At 40.3% G+C, this 22,544-nt stretch overlaps 1 protein-coding gene across 5 annotated transcripts in view; it reads right to left on the bottom strand.

The window, feature by feature from the left end:
- Window positions 1-22,337, bottom strand: part of RUNX1T1 (RUNX1 partner transcriptional co-repressor 1) — a 218,973-nt gene extending 196,636 nt beyond the window's left edge. For 3 of the 5 annotated variants that reach the window (XM_084849143.1, XM_084849149.1, XM_084849148.1), the window contains exon 1: window positions 21,023-22,337. The gene's annotated coding sequence lies outside the window, so the exon portion shown is untranslated. The other 2 variants (XM_084849144.1, XM_084849145.1) reach the window with 2 other exon arrangements.
- Window positions 22,338-22,544: the final 207 nt, after the last annotated feature.

Below are 22,544 nucleotides of genomic sequence, written 5' to 3'. Positions count from 1 at the left end.
GAACCGGGTCACTGTTGTTTATTGATGACCTGACTGCCGATAAAAGCAGCAGGATGAATTGTGACGTGTATAGGGCTATCCTTTCTGCTCAGATTCAGCCGAATGCTGCCAAACTAATAAGACGCCACTTCATATTGCAGATGGATTGCTTCGTATTGCAGACCCAAAACATACAGCAAAAGCTACCCAAGTGTTTCTCAAGGCAAAGAAGTGGTTCTTCATTGATGTTCTTCAATGGCCAAGTCCGTCACCTGATCTCCACCCAATAGAGCATGCTTTTCACTTACTGAAGACAAGACTGAAGGCAGAAAGACCCACAAATAAGCAGCAGCTGAAGGCAGCTGCAGTAAAGGCCTGGCAAAGCACCTCGAGGGAGGAAACTCAGCATTTGGTCATGTCCATGGGTTCCAGACTTCAGGTAGTCACTGACTGCAAAGGATTTTCATCCAGGTATTCAAGGCGATCCTTAAGTTTGAAATGATCGTGGTTTGTTCCATTACTTATGAGCCACCAACGATGGGTGTGTGTGTATGCCACTGGCTGTACTTCCTGAATGGTTAGTGCCCCACTTTTGTCAAACCCCTTGAATTACAGCTGAAAGTCCTGACTTCGCTCCCATCTGGGTGTGTTTCCTTTAAACTTCAATGTGGTGGCGTTCAGAGGCCAACTGCCAAAACAGTTATCCTTGTTCCAATATTTCATTTCTGGCCCTGACTGTAAATGTTTTGAGTACAAGATTTGATACTGAAAATAGATTTTTAAGTTGAGCCCTGTCTCAAAGAGCCCTGTCTTTTGTGTTATATACATTTTGAGCTCCTTGAAGGAAGGGTGGACTAGAATGTAATCAATGAATAAATAGCCAGATTTTAGCTGGATTCTCTTCTCTACCACCTTTTTTCCATGAATACACACGCACACACACACACACACGCTCAAGGCAGCATACATGGTTCTCCCTCCCTGCATTTTATTTCCAGAACAAACCTGCAAGGTAGCCTGGGCTAAGAGATTTAGACTGCCCTAAGCTGAAATTCATGACTGAGCAGGGATATGAACTAGGATTTCAACACTCCTTGTCTGTCATTCTAACCTCTACACTCTCAGATATATGTTGTCTCTGTGTATACTGTCTGCGTGTTTTTAATGTTTTAAATTTTGCATATTGTATTTTTAATGTTTTTAACCTTTGTAAACTACCCAGAGAGCTTCGGCTATGGGGAGGTATAGAAATGTTAATAATAATAATAATAATAATAATAGTAATAATAATAATAATAATACACTCCTGATAATATCCGCAACAAGCCTATGTACATTAACTCAAAAGTAAGCCCTGCTATGTTCACTAGGTCTTATTCCCACATAAGTGTGCACAGGTTTGCATTTTGCAAGGAGACTCAGTCCTGCGATTTCCTCTGCTTTGCTCTGCCCTATGTAACTGCGAAAAAGGCATAACTGGCTAATTGTAAGCCATCATTATTGAAAAACAACCCTCAAAAGTCATTATGTTTACTGATACATGCAGATTAATCCAGAACCTTAAGATCTTAATGCTGCACCTTCAGACTTTAAAAAACCTCAACTTGAATACGAAAACATCTTCAATCTGAGACATTGGAGAGATACTCCAAGTTAACTGGCAATATACTTCTATACTGAACAGTGATTCAGCATCCATGAGCAATTATAACATGAAACATCACACCTCCGGTTTATCATCTGTTTTGGAGAATGGCCAACTTCACTCAACCACCACCACTCGTAATTTAAAGAGCTAAACTGAGAATAAACTAAATATAACAACACAAGGGGATTACAACATTTCAAATATTTCAGGAATAATTCTAGGAAGAAGAAAGGCTCTCTCTTGCCTCTAGGTATGAATTAATATTTATAAGCATAAAGAAAAAGCCAAGTTTACAAAAGAACAGCTACTGCAGGACTCATTTAAATGATTAAATCAAACCACAGCTTGGAGAGCTCATGAAAAACTCTTCCTTTCAAGTTCATACAACTCTACAGAATATTTCAGTGGGCTGTGTCCAATGTTACTCTATAGTAGAAAAAGGTACAAGAGGTGCCATTGTTTACACAACTGCTAGGGGAACAATTACCGATAACTACCACAAGTAACCCATAGCCTAGTGAAGTCATAATGAGTTCTGCAACCGTTTGTAAAATGCCTGTGCAAGCAGAATCAAAGTATTGGATTTGGCAGTTGTGCAAAGATGAAAACAAGGTTTCTGCAAGTAGTAGAACCTTTGCACTGGTGCATTACCCGGGCACCATTTTTGGCAGACAGGAAGGATATAAATTAAGTAAATAAATAAATAAATAAATAGTAAGATACTATTGGATACAACCCAATGAAATGTTGGCATTGGTTACGAATCAATGGAATAAATACTTATTTCCTCCTATCATGCACACCTGGTATGAATGGGTTGAATCCAGACTAAGTTAGTTGAATTTCGGTCCCAATGAAATATATGGGACAAGCAAGACTTAAGCCCCATTGATTTCAACAGGAACAAAGTTCAACTAACTGTGACCTAAATCAATATCGCATGAGCAGATGTCCCCTTCCTCTCCTCCCCACTCCCCCCAGTCTGCTCTGGAGGGAGTGGGAGGAGCTCCAGGGGGGAGGAAAAATCCATTCCACCAGTGGTTTCCATTCCACTGGCAGAATAACACTGCCGGATCCAAGTCACAGTCTGGATCTAACCCAATGCATTTTTTAGACATTACAACTAATCAGTTATAATAGGCTACTTTCCATTAAAGAAGGGTTAATCGTGTTCATTTTTCTGCCTTCCTTCAGAACCACAATGGCATCTCCCCCCAACAACTCACAGTTATTTTAGCAATATTGCGAACATGTTACAAGGGATAAATTATTTGATATTGAACTGTGCACAAGGGCTCCCACAAAAGCTTGCCATATTTCAGAATGGGATTTTAAAAGTGGATATAGATGATTTGCATATAATCATTCATTTGCATGCTTGCAAATTTAAATTCCCCTTGTCTATTATTGAAGTCTAGCTTACCCTAGGAAGCCAGGTGGCAGAAAAGCAATTGACCCCAATCATGCTGATTTAATACTAGCCAGGAAGAAACCCAGATTCCAAATTTTAAAAGCACCATATCTATTAATTTATGCAATGAACTATAGTAAGTGATGCACCTTTAAATATGAAGAGGCAATCGAGCTTACAAATAGATCAGTATCATATATCACAGGGAAAACACCATGAGAACTCTCTGCATGCATTTTTCTCCCCCCCCCTTTCCCTCATCTAATTTCATCGAGGAGGGACAGTCCCTAGAGAACAAAGAGAAGAGAGAGCCAATTATATCCAGAGGCTGGTTTCTCCAAAATGAAGGCATCTGTTCCATGCCAATGACTTCCACATAGAAGAAAAACAGAACTTTAAAGGCATCTGTGTTCATGGTTGACAGTCACAGATCTTAGGGGCTTCTGTAATTGCCCAGCTGCAAACATGGTTTGCTTACTGCTGCAGCCGCTGCTATTGTCAGCTGATCTCATCTCTCTCTCTCTCTCTCTCTCTCTCTCTCACACACACACACAGAAAAACAGCCGAAAGAAAAAGATTACAGAGTGATCTTATAAAGCAAAGTTGAGAGAGTCACACAGAATTGTCAACAGCTGTCTAATCTGCCTTGCTACGCTCCTTACCTGGGATTCTCAGGCTTTAACTCTGACAGATCTGAATAAGGAATTCTCTACTCCTTCCAGTTAGTAAGCCACAGATACAATCCTGCAGTCAGATTATTAATTATACTTGTAAGATTCTTCTCCTTTGGCTTGCATGGGGCTCCAAGGCAGTTATATCATCGTGCACTTAAATACACACAGGTAAAGTAATGTCTTTAAAAACAACACATAGCTACTAGCTGCTGCTCCTTCTTTACATATTTACTCTAGAAGAAGCACAGGGGTCAATCTGTATCAGGAGCCTAGAGTGGGAAGACTTTAACCCCCCCCAACTCCCCCCCCCCCGGCTATGGGCCCGATGCAGACTGGGGGCCTGCACCTTCAATTTCTTTTGCAAAACAATGATCCACTTGCATTACGGATCACTATTTGATCTGTGTGGATAAGAAATGTGAATGTCACATAACCTTTGACACTTCACAGATGAAAATAGGGACTGTCTTGTGCTGGTATAACACCCCTAATCTCACACCAAGGATTACTGCCTGAGTGAGCACACAGGAAGCTGCTTTATACCAAGTCGGACGATTTATTCATCTAACCCAATCTTGTCTACTCTGGCTGGCAGTAGCTCTCCAGGGTCTCAGACAAAGGTCATTCCCATTCACCTTCCTACCTGATTCTTTTTTTGTTTCACTGTAGATGCCAGAGATTAAACCTGGGACCTTCGGCATATAAACCATATGTTCTACCACTGAGCTAGGCCCCCCTGAAAAGTCCCTCTCTTCTCTGCCTGCTACATCTGTATTCATTCATTTACTCTGCAATGGCCATTGTCTAACAACTTCTGAAGCAATTGTGTTAGTAAACAGATCTTAACAGTTTCCTTTTTAAACACTTAAGCATGTTTAATGGAAAGTTTAATTCCATAATGGATCGTTCCAATTGTGTTTATTATAGAATTGCTGCAACACAAATCATGTACACCAACATTTATTATCCGGACAGGTAATTACTGGACAGGGCGGAAAAGAGATGGAAAGGGAGCTAACACTAACAACATTTTTGAAGAGGCATCCCCAAAATGCAAAACAGGGAACAAAAGAGCACCAGTGGTTTGCCAAGGACAAATACCAGGTAAATGAGGACTGCTAGCACATGAAGATGTGCCACTTTTGCCACAACCATGGAATTGTATGGAAGAAAAATGTTACACATAGCTGTTTGGTGGTTCAAAAACCATACTATCCTTATCAGAATGTTTAGAGGGCCATTGGGAAGCTATGACTACTAACTTCAGATAGTGCATATGAAATATCTGTCTTACTCTGAATCACTACCAAAAAATATTAGAGAAAGAAGCTTCTTCTCATTTTCTTAGCATTACAGAAATAGTTCCATTTAAGATCTTATGTCACACTGAGTATTGCCTGAAGATCATGGAAATATGATGTTGTAATTTCAAGTCAGAAAACAAAAACACTGGAGCAAATATATTACAGTGTGGCAATCTCCCCTTAGCATAATTTAAGCAGTTTGAGAAGAAATGTAGTTCAGGATAGAACCACTAGAGACGGGAGAGAAATTTGATTGGTTTGCATTTTAATTAGGGATGTACGAAACTCCCCTTACCTGGCTCCGCCGGGTTCCGCTGGGGGGGAGAGGCGCTCCGTCCCTCCCCCCCGGAATCCTGGCCGGCCACCTCCGCTCTGCGGGGATTCCACGGAGCCGCCAGCCGGCTCCACTAGCAGCCGGACATCCGGCCGCTGGCTAGCAGGGACGCAAATGGCGGTGGCCGTAGCCGCCGCCGTTTGCGTCCCTGTAGTCAGCTGTGCTAGGCTACGTAAAGACTTACATAGCCTATCACGTCTGGCTTAAAAAAACCAAAAAAACGCGCATACGCAAATGGCGGCGGCTACAGCCGCCGCCATTTGCTTTCCTTATTTTTGGCCGTCTTAGTCTCGTAAATATTTACGGACGTAGCGGATGTAGCCACCGTCATTTGCGTACGGGTTTTTTTTTTTTTTAAGCCAGACGTGATAGGCTACGGCAGCCAGTCGGAAGACCAGCCGCCGCAACAGCCACCGCCGAAACCGCCACCGGAGCCGCCACCGCCCAGAAGATCCGCCCCAGGTAAGTCTCGTCCCAGGGGGATCCGCGGGGGGGTGGGGGGGTGGCAGGCCGTTCCGCCACAGATTTCGGGGTGCTGAATGCACTGGCATTCAGCCTCACCGAGGTCCATGGCGGAATTCTCTGCCATCCCTAATTTTAATACAAATCAACCCAATTTACACTTCTGAAACCAATATGTGAACTGTGGAATGCTGCCATTATCCTTCAGTTTTTGGATTTCTACAAATTGTGCAATGAAGTTCTGTGCTAAAAAATGCATACCTTATGGGAAAGTGCTTGGGGAAAATGCAAATATATGGGGAAACTACAAACAAAAATGTGCTCAAATTTTTGTGCAGACTTTAAAAAAAAATTTGCAGATTGATGTTGAACGAACAGGTGCTTGGAAAAATGCAATGTTATAGAAAGCAAAACAGACAATTTGTCCATCCCTAAACACCAGTGCTGTGGATCACACATTAACCAATTAGATAATTGGTTAAACCACCACCTTATGTATGTTTACTTGGAAATAAGTCCCACTGTGTTCAATGGCGTTTACTCCCAGGTAACTATGTATAGGATTGCAGCTTTCCACGCTTTTAAGAGATGAAAACTCTTTATGCAACTTTGTTCCTCTAGAGTCCGTTTTAATGAATGAAATTAGACATATTTAAAAGATTATAGGAGGGGCATGGACTTTTCCCAGGTCAATACATTTAGCCATAATTTGAAATGTTGCACTTTGGCTAAGAGCTACATGTATCTGATCAGTATCAATGCAGCTTGCTGATCTTTTGGGTCAGCTTGTACACTTAAAACCCGTATAAACATTGGATGAAGGATATTTCTTTTCATTGTTGAACTTTCAGGAATCTCTTCAGTTACTAGCTCAGGAACCACGCCTCCTTCAGCATTCCCTCAAAGAACACGATTCTACTGCCTAAAGCTTAAATCCTGACTCTATGATGCTTACTGACAAATCTGCCATGAAGTTTAGGTCATAACACAGGGGTGGGTGACCCAATGCCCCCCGAGTATCCATTGGCCATACCAGTTGGGGATGATGAGAGTTGTAGTTTAAAACATATGCAGAGCATGAGGTTGCCTAACCCTGCATTAATAGTTTTTCTACAAACGTTTTGCACTTTTTTTCCAGTAACAGCACTAGTTTTTGTGGATCCATGTTTTTTTAAGAACTAACCAACAACCTGGCGCCACTGTCCATAAATGTCTGGCAGCACTATCAAGTTTCTGGCAGCTGAGCAGCATAATCACTTTGACAAACAATCCTACCTGGAAGTCCCTCAGAGCATGCTTTCTTAATCTACTATAGCACTCTTCCCAAATTTCCTTTGCAGAAATATTGTTAACTGCCTATCCTGTAGCATTCTAATTATCTCATGCTGCAGCAACAATTCCTGTCTGTCTCACTATCTATGCTCCAAGCTGGTCTATATAGCAAGTATCTATTCTTAAGAACATAAGAAGAGCCGTGCTGGATCAGAAAGGTCCATCTAGTCCAGCATTCCGTTCACACAGTGGCCAACCAGCTGTCGACCAGGAACCCACAAGCAGGGCATGAGTGCAACAGCACCCTCCCACCCATGTTCCCCAGCAACTGGTATACATGGGCTCACTGCCTCTGGTACTGGAGGAACAGCCTCATTCCGGTAAATACCATGTTCTGTCTAGACCAGCCTTCTTCAACATGGTACCATCCAGATATTTTGGACTACAATTCCCTTCATCCCCAACCAGCATGTCTAATGGTCAGGAGCTGATGGGGCTAGTAGTCCAAACTATCTGGAGGGTACCACATTAGGGAAGACTAGTCTGCAGCAATACCATCTAAACTGTTGTAAGCGATCTTCTCAGGTTCGCAAGCAATGATCTTTCCTAACCATGCTATCTCAGATCCTTTAACTAGGACATTATTAATGCAACACATATGCTGTATACTTATGCCAAGGCCGCCCCCTTCAGAACTCTGACCCACCCTTACCACTACCACTACCATCTAGAACAAACAATGACATCCTAATTTGTTATCAGATTATTTTTTTATACACATGTAGCCACTTAGCTTGGGTATTAAAGCAGACACCAATGTGTTTTTGTTTGTTTTACTATTTGCACCATTGAGCCAATGAGAAGAAAAATGTGGCAGGATGGTTTATGTGTTAGAATGTAAAGTCTTGATGTAACCCTAAGCTGTATGCATTAACATAACTTGTCGTGATGAAATGATGAAACAGTAGTTTGATTCCTGCTGCTCCCAGGCAAATGAGGGAATGTTACGCTGAAAACAGAACATCAGCCAGACAGTCCATTGTGGAAAGTCTTTTGACCCAGCGAATTGAAACATGACATTTGAACTACCACCTAGGGAGGTGACTGTGCGGTCATCATCAGTCAGGCAAAAAATGTAGTCTATATAAAGTGAATCACAAAGGGAAACTGGTTGGTGGTAATGACTGGTACTTATGCAAATTGCATATTAACATCCAGCCAGGCAGACATATTGAAGCGTCCTATAGCCACGGAGCTAACTATAGGTTCTTGTACAACTGATATGGGCCGTGAAGCTACCTTCTCAGGTGGTGGTTAATATTCCCAGTTTCTAAAATGTGACACAGAATAACCTGTGGAAACAATAATTTAAAATGTTAACACTTCAAGTATTGAAGAGCAAATAACGGCCCAGTGTGCTTGTTACTGCTGGTGGAGCAGATTCACTCCACTAGATGGAGACTTGCCTATAAAGACAAATTTGCAAGAGTTACTTTTAATCATAAACTCTGCTTTCTTTGGGATGCTTCCTTTTATTTCAAAAGTTCCATCCCAGATACCTAGCTAAAGAAATACAGACTAAAGACCCTTCAAAGGTCTTGCCTTTACTTGTGCATAGTTCTACTAAAGTCAATAGCATGATATATTAAATTCAACGTTAAATCCTATGTTTAGCTTAGTTTTATTTTATTTTTTTTAACAGACTGATGGCTGTACTTATAGTTCAGATATAATAGCACAGAAAAATTCATGTTTTAAAATTACTTTGAAACATGGATTCTGTACCTATATTGTAATTACTAAGAAATGCATTAAAATATATCTTTGCATACTATACTGTTCTTTGTTTTGGTCAAAGAGGATTACCACATATTTTAGACCACATTTTCTATTACCTTCATTGGTTTAAAATAATATTAAAAATCTGCTTTTGCAGCTATTCTTCTAGCCAACTCCATAATTTCTAACCCCCATTGCTTCTCACAATTTGTGTCCTGCACATTCCATAAAACTTGATTAACAACACTACTGAAGAGGATTTTTAATGAATACACTCAAGGATAATTTAATCATTTTATTTAAATATGGAAAAAAGTTGCTCTGAAAGCCCTATTAACTAAAATACCCTTGATTACCTTAAAATTTTGATTTGCTGGTATAATAAGAAACAGGCTACACTGTATGCCTTTGGAGACTGGAAGAGCAGTAGAAAATGAATAAAGGTTGTATTGCAATAAAGACTAGATCTGAACCTACTACATTATTTTAAGGCTGGGGTTTCAAAACTAATTTTTCCAAAATTAGTATCTCCTAAAGGATATGCTAGTGTTTAGCTATGAAGAGACGTTTTGCTAGTCCATCACGTGATAAGATCCTAACTGAATAATATCATTTTTTCTGGTCCAGTTAAAAGTGCCAATAAATAAAAATGCACATTACACTAGAGATTTTTCAGAGCAGATTTTTTTTCTCTCAAATAACCCACTCACATTAACAAAAGATTGCAGTGGCTTGCAAATTATAGGGTGTTATTTTTAGTGGAAGTAGTTCAATATTCATATTGGAGCAGATGTAGCAGTTTAACAAAACAGCTCTTCAATTCCTGCACAAATTGAAAACAGGAAAACTGATTGCATTTTCTCTTATCACTTTCCTTTTCTGAACTGACACTTTTGGCCTTCTGAAAATGTACGCATAGCTATCATCTCAACAGCACCTGCTGATCAAACAGAAACCTAAAATTTTCATGAAAATGGTATGAAGGACTCATTTTCTCCTTACCATCTCACGGGGGCATCAGTAGTCCACATAATGGCCACAACTGTTGTATTATTATGGAACAATCTGAATACATTTTATATTTTCATTAAACTTTTTTAAAAAATGGGTTAAATCACTAGTGGCCCTTTTCATATTAGCTCTTTGTCTGCTTTAAATTAATTTCTGTCTCCATGCTTGCCTAACACTGATGGGTTTTATTGTACTGCCAGTTCAATTTTACAGAGTATCTCAAAGAATTTGAGATAATAAGAGCTTACTCTATATTTCACGGTCAATATGTCTTCAACATATTTAAGTACACTCAGACAGTACATTTAATGGTCAGAAAAAGAAGAAGAAAACCAAGACCATAATATTCTCTCTGTGCACAACCTTCTTTTTACCACCAGTAATTGATCCAGCACATATACCGAGAGACAGAGTGAGAAAGCAAGGAATTTCATTTAAACTATGCTTTTGAATTCTCACACAATATCCAATGGAGCTTTAGCAGGTGATTTGAACATCAGTGGAATTGTACACAATCAGTTCTCATGAAAAAGTTTTAAACATCTACTCAAACATATAAAATATGAAATGCAAGTACCTTGTTTGCCTGTCTGCTCTTAGCCAATAAACTCTCAAGTGCAGGAGTACTGGCGGGTAACACACAGGGCTACCATAATTCTAGGTGTAATTAAAGATGCTCCTAAGATCTGCTGTATGTCAGTTTTGTAACTGATAGAGCCCTAAACCTTCCCAAGTGCTCTGCCGCCATCCATTACTATTCTGCTTCAGTGATAAGGTAACTTGAAGGCAGAGATGACATCCAGTAATATATGTGGCACTCTGCCTGTTGGTTTCTGAACTTGTGTTCCATCATGCTCGCTGAGGCAATCATAAACCTGAAATGTCAATATATCCAGTCAATGGAAGTAAAATAATGGGACTCTATTGTCTTACCCTATCGATCCGCTGTTGTCAGCATGGATACATGTTCTCCCACCCCTCTTGGCTTTAAACAAATTTTAATTAGGCTCTTAGCTACTGGATCAAGTCCCTGTATTCAGTTATGAAAACACCTGACCAAGAACTGCAGCAAGAGCACGGTGCACCCTAAAACACAGCTACTTGAAAGTTCACTCCACTGATTTCAATGGAACTTATTTCGAAGCAATTATGCTTAGGATTGGGGTTAAAGATCATATAAAGATCAATTAATTTTAGTCATTGGGGTTTATTGGAGACTTAAAAAAATACTTCTAGATGGTCCTTGGTTGTTATTTTCTCTAGAGATACGATACCCAATTTTCCATTCTTTCCCATTTTGAAGAATTTTAAGCATTATATCAAAACTAAAATTTTAAAAATCTTGCACACTCAGACTTAAGTCCTATCAACTAAAACCAGAGGTTAAAACAGTAAGCACAAGTGTTCCTTGTTCAAAAACAAAACAAAACTGTTGCAACATTACTCTTTCAAACAGAATTCCCCAAGGAATACATATACTTCAGATATAAAATTCAAATCAAAAGCCCCCTGAGGCTGCAATCCTAAGAACTGTTACAAGGAAGTAAGTCCCACTAAACTGGTTGAGCTTACTTCAAAATAAGCGTGCTACACTATTAATTGCCCTTATGTATGGTGGTGAGGACCATTACATCAAAACAATACAAAAAATCTGTATGCAGAAACTTCAGTAAAGGTGAGATGAGCTAATATCCATCATTCAAAAATCAATGAAAAATTTCAGAGCTTCCTTCCTCCCCCCACTCTTACACTGAAGCCAGTCTATTTTCAACCCATTCTCACCTAATAAAAGAGCTAATCAAGTTGTTATGATGTTCATTTTCTCTCTCCATCTAATGGCTTTAAAGCCCAGTCAATAAATAATCTATTGTTCCCCACAAAAGCCACACTTCCTTTGCTTTATCGTGGGTTTTAAAAAAACCCGAACGCCTCCTAAACCCATTCTGATGACCAAATTAAACCCAATTAAAGATAAGACCGGGGGGGGGCAGTAGGCTGGGAGAGAATAATCTCACCTTTGCAAGTCCCGTTTGAATCACTGAGCTGATGGGAGAATGCAAGGCCAGGCCAGGTGAGGTTAGATGCCTCGCAACCCCACACAACAAAAGGCAGATCCCCTTTTCTCTCTCACTCCAGGCTAATCTTTAAATGTAAATTCCCTACCAGCTAAGAGGAGAAGCAAGATAAGAGGTTACATCTTCACTTCTCCGAGTCTGTTATCGACTTCTGCATCATTTAGAGAAAATTGGGAGGGGGCATTGAGAGAGTGTGTGAGAGAGAGGCACTGCTTCCCCCAACCCCCCTCAAAATGCTTAGAGATTACCTTCTGGCTGAGGAGAGCACAGGCAGTAGCCGAGGCAGCAGCACAGCTAGAGCTTTGTATTCATTAAACACACATCGCAGCTTATCTGAAGTAAAAGCCTTGTCAGGATGGCACATTGTGTGTGTGAGAGAAAGGGGGGGGGAGAGAGGCGCAATGTGCATCAGGGTGATTACAATATCAGCATGGCCCAGATGGAGGCAGGAAAAATAAACAGTGTGAGGGAGAGAAAGGCACTGGCGTATGACCGAGTGATGGGGGGGGGACTTCTTCTCATGAGGTGGGGAGCCCAACTTTGGCACACATATGTCCACACACCTGCTAAAGCACCTATCTTCCCGAGTAGAGGACTGTCTAGTCTCTAATGCACTTTCATGAGGTAACATTCACCCTATAGTATACCTGAAGAATTCTGTACAGAACTTCATTTGTTCCGGGGTTCACCATCAGCTGCCAATGCCAGGTCTCAACCCTGGAACATATGAAGTAAGAATAAATGCTAGTGTTCCAGACCGGATTACAAAAGGGACTGATTGATTCATTTACTATGAGGAGTTGAAGGGGGTATTCATGGTTATTTTCTACACACACAACCCCCCTCCATTCTATCCTCACAGCAACACCATAATGTAGGTTAGGCTCAGAGGCAGTGACTGACCCCAAGCTTCATGGCTGACTGGGGATTTAAACTTGGGTCTCTCCAGTCCTAGTCAGACACTCTGTCCATTACACCGCAGTGGAGCTCAATGTCTCTTACTGCTGAGTAATTACTGAATTTCCTGCTCTAGAAATTAAAGCCTTCTTTCATTAAAAAAATTAAGCCATTGGTTTGGTGGTTCTATATAGGTGTACTACATCTCTCTTCCCCCACCCCCACCCTTCTTTATTTTGGTAACATGCATATTATCCAGATTATACTGGGCCACCTAGCAAGATCAAGCAAAGTGTATCCTGGAAGGAGTGATTTTTACTCAGTATCCTTCAATGTAAGGCTAGTCTAAAAAATTCCTTGTTACGCAGAATGGCGTTGAGACCGGACAAAAATGGGACATTTTATGCTGAGGGAAAATCGTATGCTGTGGCAAAGAGGAATTTTGTTTTTAATTTGCTGCCTTATCTGGAGCAAACTTAGACCAGCCCAAAGGGCCAAAGTAACAGCTGTATGAGGGCATCTTCAACTTGCTCATAAAAATCAAACAAACAAACAGAAACAAACCACTACAGGATGCCAGTTAAAGGAAAACTGAGATATTCTGATAACTACAGCTAAAGTAAGATCAACTATGTCAGCATTAAAGTAACCCACCTTAGGTGGGGACATGATCCAGTTGTGGGTTCTGAACCACCAGATGAAGACCAATGAACCATGCAAACTACTTAGAATCAATTAATAAGCTTCGACACTGACACATCAATAAATGAAATACACAGATAATTTATATCTTCTTTCTCCAATCTCCTAAAAAACAGAATTTCCCCAGATGTTTCTCTTAGTTTATAGAAACTGATGAAAGGGTGATTATCAGTCCCATCTCAATCTCATAAATTAGGGTGATGTCTAATAATCAAGTTCAGTCTTTGAACATTTGGAGGTTCCCTGTTTGTTTAGCTATGTAATGAGCTTATGAAATACCTTTAAACAAAGATAGGTATACTTTCTAATCCGCTGCTTTCCAAAGCTGAAGCCAACAGTATTTCTTTTTGAAGAAAAATGTACTTTGCCTACAGGTAATTATTCTATCTCCACATAAGAGTAGTGCTTTCTGTGATAAACAGGTGACTTTATCTCTGATAAACAGGAGATCTAGACCCCACATGACCCGTTTTAAAAAAAATTACATAGTTCTCTGGATGAATCCATGGAAGATTAACAAATATAAGGAAGAGAATCCATTAAGGTAGGCAAACAAAACCAACATGCTAAGGCAAATTCCTGGAGAAAAAACCCTAATGATTGTTAGCTATGATAGCTAGATAGAACATCTATGCTCAGAAGTAGTACCTCTATCAGATGTAGGGTATAAGAGCAAAAGCCGCTCCCCTGGTTGTCCCAGACTATAAACTTTCCAAAGGCATCTGCTGGCCGCAACTAGACAGAGTGTAAGATTAGATGGATGCTTGGCCTGATCTACAAGCCTCTTCTTAACAAATAGAAATAGCACAGTGGGAAACTTTACAATGTTAAATTCACTATCATTGCCGTAACATGATGATGTTAATTTACTTTCTGAACTGTGCATACCCCTTGGGAGAACCGCAGATCAACAAAGCAAAAGAAGAGAGTACTAGGATACCACAGCATCCCAGCTAAATATCTTGGCCCAAAGGGGCACTTTTTTCCACCAAATAATACATTAAAGAAGACTTGACCTATGACAAAAGGCCAAAAGCAGACCTAACACCAAAGGAAGGGGGTGCACGTGTGTGTGGAAATTGTGTCACTGTAATGAAATGCCACATAAAGAAGACTCTGTCACAAATCCTCCACTAATCCAATAATGTGAAAACTTCATGGTATCACTGGGACACAGCGCAAGGTATTCTTTTCTAATTCTTCATTGCTCTGAATACATAGCAAGGCTTATGCACACAATATTTACTTCCACATATGCTTTCTTAGATCACAGCCTTATACCCTGATCTTCAACATAGTTACTCAGAAGTGAATCCCAATAACTGCAGCAGAATTTACTTCCTACTATTAAGTTCAAGATGGGAAGATACCTGCACAACCACTGCCAGAAAGGGTCTTTATATGTACACTGAAGTTGACTGAACTGACTGAAGAAAGAGCAAATGGTATGTATTTAAACTGACATTTGATTCTTTACACAGACTGTCTTTTATTCTCAAAACACAAACACTTTCCTACATCTCCTTACCACCTTCCATAATAGTCATGCATCATATTTGAGAGAAATCAGGCATACAACATTATAAAGGGAATTAAGTGTATGTTCAGTTCACTTCAAATTGGAGCACTTAATGCAGTAGCAAATGTACATGTACCAGGGATACTTTCTGAGGAGTCCATGGATGGTCCTAGGCTGCAATCCTGCAGTAAGCGCCACTAAACACAGTGGACCTTAATTCCAAGTAAATATGTATATGACTAGGCTGTTAGTTTAATAATGATCAGAAGCTACAAGAACACTTATCCTGTGCCAATCCTATTGAAACAAATAAGGATGCATCACAAGAGTACAGCTGTGTAGTCATTACATGGGGCAAAGCTACCAGGGATTGGATCATAGGTCTATAGCGCATCTTCCAGTGGTGGCCTTCTCAAAATATTAGCTAAAAATTCCCTTTGTTTTCCAAATCTAACATGCCTGCTACAAATACATATTTCCTATCAGATTAATCTCACAGAAAACTGGTATCTTTGGGGAACAAACCATTTGTTGTAAAAATGCCTAGTCTTCCTCCCCACCCCCAATCCCCACCCCATTTTTTTTAAGAAAACAGAATATGACAATATACACAATCACGATGGTAAGAGTAAAAATGTGTAACAGATGAACCATTCATAATCACAGCTGTCTGAAAATCCAAGCTTGAGGCTACAAATCTTAATTTCAACTGATTCTCTCTTAATAACGGGTTACCTCCTTATAAAGCAAGAAGGTCCATCTGCCTCAGGCAGAGAGGTTTTTTTAGCTGTTTTAATGCTTCAAAACCTAGCATTTCCTTTCTGGCATTGAATATGTGAATTCTAGTGTGTTATAATGTGAGAATACCGACATATGACCATTATGCCATAATACCTCATTGTTCAGCTCGTCATTACTTCACTTGTAATTCTTATGTTAATTATGTTCATAATTACTATAAACAGATGTGGTAGAAATTCATGTGACCTTTTTATTGCAGAATACATTTTTCACTCCTTTAAGGTTAGCACATGTATGCACCAAAACTACTAAGTAAGATGGGTTTATGCGTATAGAAATTTATATTTAAATATATATTAAAATACGACTAATTCTCCTCCATTTTAGTGAAGACTTCCTATGTGCTAAACCAAAGACTATTTTTTTTAAAAAAATCAAATTAGCTATATTCTCAAAAAGACCATTACTGAACACTATTCACCACTAAACTGAGATTGCATTTACTGTGGAAATCCAGCATGCTATTTTCATCCACTCTCTGTTTCACAACTACAATACAAGTGCATGTCAGCCATAAAGCACGTTGTTTTCTTTTCAAAATTAGCATTACCCTCTGTACACAACTCATTTACAATAAAATCACTACGGATTTCATTACCAGAAAGACTACTCAGATTTCATTTATCTGCCCCCCCCCCCAATCTATAATTACTGTGGACGAACAGGTGACCCTTCTCTTGTACAGATGGCTCCTAAAAATGGCACAAAAGTAGCTCCTTCTGTTTAAACAACATACAGATAACCTGCTCTGTTCTTATCACTCACAATTACTTCCATTATAGTGAACCAATGCTTACTTTAATAAAACGTCCACTGCTCTTCAAACAACATTTGAGAACTTTCTTATCAGTGGTAGAGGGAAAAAAATTAATGAAGATGGAAAGCAATGTCTTTCAGATTAAGCTAATAATACATTCTAAATCAAAATAATTATTTTTAGCTATATTCCTTTTTATTTACATAAGCATTTCATTTAATTTCTAGTCTGTTAACCATTCAGCTTGCAAATGCTTATTTATCTTTATTTTTATTCTACCATAACCTTAAACAAAAACAAGTTTGAATCAGGATATAATCACTGTCATTTAAAAAAATAAATCCAAATGCAGTGTTTAATATATACAATGTATTAGTTCATGCTAAAAAGTAATTTTGCCATGTATTTGTACTCTTTGTCTCCCTAAAATGTGTAGTGCTGAGCACGTTAAAAGGAAATGTGGAGATTTAAAAAAATTCACACTTCTTTCATAAGAGATGGCCATTTACATTTTAATACTGATACTCATTTTGGTGTACTGCTAAACCTCCTATAACTTATCTGCTTCCCAATTCAAGGATCAGTGAAAAGCAGTTTTTAAAACTCATCCAGATCTAGCCAGTCCATGAGAAATAAACTTCCATTGCACACTATGTCTGTTTTACTTCTGCTGATAAGTGCCAACTTAAGTTCTCACAGAACAAAGGGGATAGTGGTGTTGGAAATGTTTTCCCTTTAAAAAAGAATAGACCATAATACTGCCACACCTATAACCCAGTCAACCCTTTTCATTTAGCTCAGCGTTGTAACAGCAGTGGGCTGTGTCCCAAAAAGTTGAACGATGGAAATGTCAATCTTGAGTTAACAGCCTTTTCCCCTCCATCCTCAGTGCAAATACTACACAGATGCCAATTTTGTTCAGAGTGCCCTTGCTAGGAAAAGCTCCATAGAGCCTCAGTCAAGAAGGCTTTGCATTCAGGGCCTGTCAGGTCAGCTGAACTCCATTTCAGAAAAGTGAAAAATAGGAGTTGACAGAGAAGAATGCCTTGAGCTTGCTGGCCACTGACTTCAGGTGGAACCATTCCCCTCCACCCCTTTTTCTATACAAACACTACTTTCAGCATAACACATGATGTGGGCAGAGGCATCCATGATGTATAGTATTAAGATAAGTACAGGCGACTCAGTGACACTGACAACAGTTTACTCGTGGGTGCTTGCATGGAGTGTCACCATCACTGGGTTCACAGTGGGAGTGGGTACTGATAAAATGTTTTCCCTTAAAAGTTTCCTGAAAAGATGGATGCCCTTGAAGAAAAACAAGTTGAGCACCAGCAGTTGCTAGAATGCAGTGACCTAACAGCACTGTCTGCATTCCATTGCAAAACAGAATGTGACTTGTCTGTTAGCTCATTCACAGAGTTTTGAAGACACAAGTATTGAATGAAGCCTGGATTTTGTATTAAGTCATAGGTATGGGATTTCTATACTAACATGTATTTGTTTTGTTTTGAATTTACAGTACTGTACAGTTTTATACCGGGGAAGGGGGAGGTAGAACCCACCAACGTGATTCATCATGTGCTAGTGTAGTAAAAATACACAATGAAATCCGATATACTGACCAGAAAAGTTTCATGGTAATAATGAAAAGAGATGGCTGGATACCACAATGGCTTATCAAGTCATTTCTGAGATTGCAAGATAATTCATACATCTCTAGTCACTAATTTAATCATTATTTGCCATACACATTTCAAAATAAAATAAAAAATCAGATTGTAAGAAGCTGGCACTCCATAAATCAATTCTGCAGAAAAGGCAGTTTAACTTCCTTAAGATTTTCCATAGCTATAGGAGTCGTGTTGGTTTTCCTGAGGAAATAATCTCAGAATAATTTGTATAAGGCTATCAGATTTCCCTTGAAAAGGTCATACCATCACCAACTATGGCACAACGATTAGAAACCAATATCACCAGAAAACTGTCCATGTCATATCTAAAAACTGCCCACGCCATTTCCTTAGCTTTAGCCAGAAGCAAAAATTTAAAAAATGAACAGATGTCTGTCAGTTCAACATAAAGTGCATCCCACTCTGCTAACTGTTAAATATAATTTTGATAAGATGCTGATTTAAATTTTCCATTTTGCTCTTGAGGAGCAATTGAAGAACATCACAGTATTAACACAAGTATTCAAGAGATGAGATTTCTAAATTGCTTAGATGTTTGTTAATTGTATTTCCATTTCTAGGTACTTTTTTTAAAAAGAGGCCCATTAAAAAAATTAAAATACATAATTATTAAAATAGATAATCAAAACAGATTAACACTAGAAATGAAGAAGAGGAAAATCTGATCTGGTCAGCAAGTCAGACCACCATCAGGGGATAAATCAATTTTCAGCAGCTGTAGACAGCCATTTAAGTCTGGGGCCTGAACAGATTAATTACGGGAAGCAATGTTAAAAGTTAAAGGGGTCAGAGTTACATTAAGTACATGAATTTTTGCTGAAGCAAAACCTTAGCAGTGCATTCCAAGACTCAGAGGTCATCCATCAAGGGGGTGTGCCAAATTATAATGTTTGTTAGGTAATCTCTCCTTGCATAAAAAAAAATACGGTATGATTGTACAGAGTCTAAGGATGCGATCCTATGCACATTTTCCTAGGACTGCTGAACACAGTTGGACTTACTTCCAAGTAAACATAGATAAAATTGCACTCCACTACTTCCAAATGTAGCGACAATTACTATCACTTTCTCTTCTATAGTACAATTTGTAGTTCTCTTAGTACTCAAAGACACAGTACAGCATATGATGTACATTTGTATCTCAATAGCTCAACAATGAGGCCACATGGTCAGAAAGTACATAATAATTCCACTTCCATTTCTAAATAATACGATGGGAACTTTGACATTCAGGGTAATCTAACTCCAAAATGATTTTGTAGAGAAGATTCACTGACCAACCACTCATAGTACTGAAGTGACATTAAAGTCAATGAGACTTTACTAACTTCAATGGTTAATAAATTGTCAGATTTATATCCTTTGTGTGACCTGTGTATATTGTGTTGATTTCAAGGAAGGGATTCATTTCAGTCATTCCTTAGTTAAGCTGCAATCCCATTCTAAACACACTTACCTGGGAGAAAGTTCCACTGAACTCAGTGAGTCTTACTTCTAAGTAAACATGCCTATGCACATGCTGCAAGTTTACAAAACTCCATCCCCTTATGTACTGTTATGTAATTGGATAACTCAAACTTCCCAAAAGTCTTCCAAGACAATTTAGATTAGAGTTTTGAATTTCCTGTGATATAAGTTAATATACAAATCTGTGAGTTCCCCACCTCACAGATTATCTGTACTATGTGTAGTTAGTATGTGTACTATAATAACAAATATTGAGACCAGAAAGATTTGCTTTGTAAGCTTTAAAAAAGCAACACCCAATGGTTCTCTATCATTTTGTATTACACAAGATTATATTGCAACTCAGTGGAATGCCCCTTACTTGAAATACATCTCCACAAGAAAACCTGAGGTGATGCTTATCGTATGATTTCTATAGTGTTTTCAGCGTGCAAAGTGCTTTACAGTCACTATTTGGTGCTGTCTCTACTGGAAACCACAATTTCAAAACATAGGGTTTTTATATAAATATCAAGCACACTCGATCACATGCGCTCATATTGAGCAATGGTCATCTTGAACTAGAGGGAAGGGGGAAGCAAATACGGACACGAGACCTGTTTTGTGACCTAAGCTTTACCCCACCTCATCCCTGATACGTGATTGCGGTTACTCGAATGAAATCACTCTGCACGTGCTCAGAGGCTCTGCAGTATTCACACTTCCCGAGTTGGGGGTGAGGAATTACCAGCACTCAAAATAAATTCTAGCTTTGACCCCTCAGCTCAAATTCAAGCCTTGGACGAGGCACTCACACGGTGCGCTGCACCGAGACAGCAGTAAGTATTCGAATCTGACTCTAGGCGGCACGCAGGCGGAGCTTATGCCTCCGTCAAACTTTTTCAGCTGCTTTGCTTCAGCACTTTTGGGAAGGGTTGATCGGGGCAAAATAGAAAGCTGAACCTACTCCTCCCCCCCCCCTCCCCACTGTGCGTGCGTGCAATCCAACCCTCTGCGTGATTCACTGCCGGGGCAATACAATAGTTCCAATCCGAGCGGGTTAGTTGCAAGTTTGCAACCGCAAGAGCCCGCAGAATAAAACAGCGGAAAGGGGACGGAGAGAGAGGGGTGAAGAGAAAACGGGGGATCGAGCCTCCTTATCTACACCCCACACAACCCAACCCACAACCCGAACCGCTGGGCTTCCTACTCTCTCCACAAGCCTTGTAAAGGAGGCGGGGGGGGGGGGTTACTTACACTGAAAAGGACCGGAGATTCCCACCATTCGCCACAGGCGGAGAGCTGAAAATAAAAAGTTCCCGGCCTCCTTGGCGGAGATCCGACAGCCCAGGCTGGCGGGGGGGGGGGGGTGAGAGGAAGAAGGGAATACAACGTCGCTTCGCTGCCTTTCTTTTCCTTTCTCCCCCCCACCGCACCAGTCCGGACGACCCACGTTCACGCAAGACAGACGCGCGCGCGAGTCCCAGGAAAAAGAAACAGAAACTCCAGCTGTCCTGATTTCAGCGCGCGCGCGTGCTTGGGTTTGTTTTGCTTTAAAAAAAGAAAGAAAGAAAGAAAAGCGGATCCGTGCGGGAGAGCTTATTGGTGGCGCCGATGCAAAAGCAACAAGGAATCACATAGGAGAATCGTAAGAGAAATGAGGAAACCAGCGTCCTCCCAAAGTAGCCCGAGATGGAATATGCCCAGGTCCTCCTCCGCGCTTTGCTGTTATTGTCGCTGCTGCTGCTGCTGTAGACAAATGTGAGCTGAAGTCCAAGCAGTCGCTATGAGGGCTGTCAGTGGCGGCGCGCCTGCCTGCTGCTGCTGCCGCCTCTCGCGAAGGCGGCGATGCATAGATCTGCAGGCTTCCCTTGTGCCCGCCCGCCTTGGGCAAGGCGCTCCATGCAATGTCTGTGCAGATCCGCCCTGTGCAGAAAGACTCCGCCGGTCGTTTGTTTATTTATTATTACGTGCGCTGTGTCGCTCTCCCCCTCTGCTAGCCTAGCAGCCACCTCTCAAGTCAAGCAGCATACTGCAAGCAGCTGGCCGGGCTCAGCTACCCAGGTGCAGGGGGGAGGGCTTAAAGCGGTGGGAGGTGATAGAGGTAGGAGACATCTGTGTCATGAGAAGGGAAGGCGGGGGGTCAAGTAAATGTTAACAATAGTCAAGCCCAGACCCTCGTGGGCAGTCTGCCTTCTTTTTCTTTCATTTCTCTCTCTCTTTTACTTAGTGGACATGTAACTTGCTCCCTAATGACGCTTTTCCCAAGGCTGCCTGCTCTCAGAGTCCAGACTGCCCTGCAGTAACCCAAGACAAACACTTTCCCCAGCCATCTGGAGAGCTGCTGTCTTCTCTGCCTGTATCTCGTCACTGTCTGAAGAGACAGCGCTGCTCGAAATCAAGCCACTCGGAGAGATCTACTTTCTCTCTAATCCCCTTCTGTTAGCTGATTTTCAGCCTGACTATTTGCTTTCACATTAAATAATAGCCTTAGAGAAAACAATTATCGTTCTCTCTCTCTCTCTCTTCTCTTTTCCCATCCTTCTCCTCACTTTGAGGATCCCCCACCAACTCCCCCAAAGGAAAAAAAAAATCAGGAATACAGAATTAATATTATTTAAAACTTTCTGAATATATATATATATATATATATATAATCAAAATATTGTAATGTTTTAAAATAGATTGGAAGGGAGGAGAAAGAAGCCTTTCTCAATTTCATACTTGCTCAACAAGGACATCATTCAGAAGTGCATAGACCGTCTCTTAAGCGAGCATG

This window comes from Heloderma suspectum, chromosome 4, assembly GCF_057233095.1.
Source record: "Heloderma suspectum isolate Gila_16-S chromosome 4, 16-S_ref, whole genome shotgun sequence".
Taxonomy (NCBI): Eukaryota; Metazoa; Chordata; class Lepidosauria; order Squamata; family Helodermatidae; genus Heloderma; species Heloderma suspectum.
Note: the sequence above shows the minus strand (reverse complement) of the source record. Positions and strands in the feature narration are given on the sequence as shown.